General features: G+C 53.4%; 1 pseudogene; it reads right to left on the bottom strand.

Annotated features, from left to right (window-relative positions):
* Positions 1-1,805: 1,805 nt before the first annotated feature.
* Positions 1,806-1,881, bottom strand: LOC145717575 (U2 spliceosomal RNA; annotated as a pseudogene).
* Between the last annotated feature and the right edge of the window lie 2,060 nt (positions 1,882-3,941).

Here is a 3,941-nt window from a genome sequence, read left to right as displayed (position 1 = left end):
CTGTGTCTCCCAGTGCCCAAGAACCGCCCCCCCCCACCCCGCCCCATTCATAAGTCACGCTGCACTTTCTCAAGGAGGATTTTCCTCCTCTGGTTCATTTCTAGGTGCTGGAAATGCAGCTAAGGTGACCGTCAGTGCGCATGCATGGACACAGGAGGGGTGGGAATCTTTGGGGTGGGAGAGGCACCTCGCAGGTGTCTGTTTTCGGGATACATTCTCCTTGCGTCATAATGTACATATTTGCCAGGAGCGCTTGCTTGCCAATGCCTGATCTCCAGTGGGGAGCAGGGAGGTGGGGTGGGAGGGGTGGGGAAGGAGTGAGGGAGGACCTGGGGATAGAGTCTGAGAGGGCATTTGATGTGGGGGCTTCATGTGGTGGTGGGGCAGAAAGACCATGTTATTATCATTGTAGTTGGCAATCCCCCCACACCCCACCGCTCTGCCCTGGCCCTTGTCATCTGTCTCGCCCCTGGGGGCCATAGCCTCCAGATTGGTCTCCCCACTGCCATCTCCCCACTTCCACCTTGAGCAATCCCCTCCCAAGCTCCCCCTTGCTCCATGATAATGTCTAAACTCCTTCACTGCCTCCTTACACATTTTCTATCTTTTTGCTGCAGTAGACCACTTGCCATTCTGCAGATCTTCTCCCAGCCTCAGTCCTCCATCATTTCCCTGCCTGCCTCTGCAACACTGCCTCAGCCGTCTGCTCCTTCCCTCCCTCCTCCAGCCACAGGAGCCTCCTTGGACCCAGCAAGCACATGCCCACCTCTACACCTGTTGTCTCTCTCTGTGAAGCCTTTCAGTCTAACTACCCAACCCCCGCCCACACAGATTCCCCCTTGTCAGGTGAACTCCAACTTCTCCTTTAGCGCTTAATTTCCCTATCTGCTCCCTTAGCACTTGCTGCCCCCTCCTCTCGTCTGTGCCTCTTCCTCCACAGAACCCAAAACAGAGTATTGAAATTGTTAGGAATTTCTCCTTCCCCACATGCTGATGAGCTGCTCAGGGCAGGCCTATCCCTCATTCACTGGAGGCCATCCAGTGGTTAGCATTTAGTAAGCTCTTAAGAAAACATTTATTGAGTCAAAATAATCTCTTTCTTACTGGTCTGACAGCCCCTCAAAGGCGGGACCCGCCTCCACACCACCAGGATGTCCAGCAGGGTAGTGGCCTCACAGATTGCCCACAAATGCTTAGTAAATTGAATTTCAGTGACACTGCTATTGGGGAGAGTAATCAATAGAGTTTTCTATCTCTAAACACCCCCTGCTTGCAAAAAAAACTTCCAGGCTGTCTTGGTTAGCAACTATTCTGGGTTTTCAAAGGTGAAAAGCAATTTGCCACAAGCAGAGAATGACAAATAGTCAGGATGGAAGAGGAAGAAGGGAGGGAAGCAATTATGGGGGGGGAGAGGGGGCTGTCAACCCCATCTCCTGAGCCCTCCTTCTGCAAGTGAGAAGGAAAACAAAGGAAGGTTATTCTCAGAAAATCCCATTTGCTCCTTAAGAGACCAGGAAAATGCTTTGTCCTTCTGTCCTGTTTAGGTATCAGAGTCTGTGAGCATCACGGACCCCGACTACATTGGATGTGCTGGCCAAGAGTGCAAGGACCTTGGGAGTCACCCAAGGGACATACACATTATTCTACGCAGAAGGTTTAACAATATCTCTACAAATATTCAGCATCTCCACCAACGCTGGGCTGTCGGCAATTAAAAATGAAATTTTCTCTTTTGGTCATTTAACTGTATTTGTTAAACACCCACCTGGTCCCTCCTCTCCTGATACTTAAATTTTATTGGAAGGAGAGAGTATAAACACAGATACACATACGCACACATAAATACTACACTTGATCTTAGCCAAAAGGCCGAGAAGCGATGTGCACACATAAATAAACAAGAAGATGTCAGATAGTTCTCTGCAGAGAATTAACACTTGGCAGTGATGTAGAGCTCACAGTCAGGGAAGGCTTCCTGGAGGAGGCAACTTTTGAGCTGAGGCCCGGCACAGAAGCGAGGGAAGGGTCTTCCAGGCTGAGGGCACAGCAAGTGTTTGGTCGGAGCAAGCTTGTAGGGTCCAAGGTCTGAAGGGGGAAGGAGGGAGGGAGAGGACCACGTGAGGTGTGTCTCAGAGGCAGCCGTGTCAGATGATCTTTCCTCCTTCATCCTGCCGTTCACATGGAGCAGGACCTGGTGGAAAGAGAATGGTAACTCAGGAGACGGGGCTCCGTCTCTTGGACTCAGCTCCTCTTTGGTGTTCTGCCTCCCTCCTGAGTGACGTCTGACCACCCCGGCCCTGAAGAGCCAGGCCCTTCCCATTCATGTCTGCAGTGGTACAGATGAAAACAAGATACAGCGTCATCTGCTCTGTCGGTATGAATTTGCCTCAAGGAACCCAGTACCCTTCCATTAAGAGCTGCTCTTTCCCGAGGGTCTGTGCCGGGCCGCCTTTGAAGATGAAGACTGCTCCCCAACGGTGGTGACTCTGGGTTGTCTGCGTCCCTCACCCACAGCTGCTGTACAGGTAGCCGGCTGCTGGCTGGGCTTCTGGGCGGATGGGTTGGCTGGAGGACAGGGTGCTCCGTGACAGCCCCGAGAGTTCCAGGCTCAAGAATCACCAATAGCCTCCCGAGGATGGGGCCGCCGCCCAGCACCTGCCTCCCTCCTGACTCACGGTGACTGGAGTGTGGATTTTGGCCGGTGAATGCCAAGTGTCAGACTCGTGTGTGGCAACCAGGGGACCACCAGCCCCGAGCAACCGGCCTGCTGCATTTCAGGGTGGGTTATTTTCGTGCACCGACGTGTTTTTCCTGGCACTGGGAAGCCACATACTTCATGGCAGGGAGTCGAGGAGCCTCTGTGGGTTCTATTGACACAGCGAGGGGAGAGAGATACACTGTGTGTGCGCGCGTGTGTGTGTGTGTGTGTGTAAACAGAAGGTGACATGGGAACAGAACGGTTTATAACCCATTAAACTGCTTGTCCTGATAGACGCGGGCCCCTAGTGCGTGTGGATAACATGCACAATATGCGTAGCGCTTCGGGCGGTACCAGCAACACGCTCTGGCCAAGCACTTCTGTTCCGAATAATCCTCCAGAGCAGTGCTGGCTGATGACAACCCCGGAGAAGTGCGCATCCCCAGGTGACCGGGGAATCCTGGGATCCCCAGGAAGTGGGGAGGATCCCTAATGTCCTCAGCCCATGATCCACCTTGCAGGATGGGTCTGTCGAATCTGAGCACAGAACACCTCCCGCCATCACACACGCACCGCCCAGGCCCTCGGCAATTCTTTGTGGGAGAGCTCAGCTTTTAAAAATCTGCCCTCTAAATGCTCACCATAAGGCTGTTTGGGGCAGGATGAGGTCCAATCCCCTTTCCCGGGACTGCTCTGTGCTGTTGGGAGCTAGGTCTCTTGGTCTGGGTTGAACTACCCATGTCTCTTCAGCTGGTTCTCCTACAACCTGCTTTTGACCCCTTTCACTGGCTGTCCCAGCCCCATCCCCTTTCCTAGAAATGTGACTCCCAGGTGTGCACTGAGGAGCTGGAGACAGCGGGGCTGGAGGGTCCCTTGCATCCTCTGAGAGGCAGGAGGACCCTTCTACCAAGTTGAGAAATGGGGTCATTCCCACCTCCTGCCCTCAGGCTGGTGAGCACCCCACTCTGTCAGCCACAGGGGCCCTCCCTGGAAAGGGTGCTCCTGTGACTCAGGCTAGATGGCTGAGGAGAGCCCAAGTTTACTCATATTCTTCTTGTTTTTCATTTCCTCTCCCCTCCTGTGGAAGACAGAAGTACTAACCCAGGTCAGTAAGATTTTACTTACACTCTAAAGCTTGGAGCAACCACGGAGCTGGGCACAGCAGGGGTTCCTGCCCCCTGGTACAGCTGAGGACATCGAGGCTCAGGGGGCTGAAGTGACACGACCATGGTCCCAGGTAGAT

Source organism: Leptonychotes weddellii, chromosome 1, assembly GCF_054177405.1.
Source record: "Leptonychotes weddellii isolate Sample4059 chromosome 1, ASM5417740v2, whole genome shotgun sequence".
Classification (NCBI taxonomy): Eukaryota; Metazoa; Chordata; class Mammalia; order Carnivora; family Phocidae; genus Leptonychotes; species Leptonychotes weddellii.
This window is presented reverse-complemented; position numbering and strand designations above follow the sequence as displayed.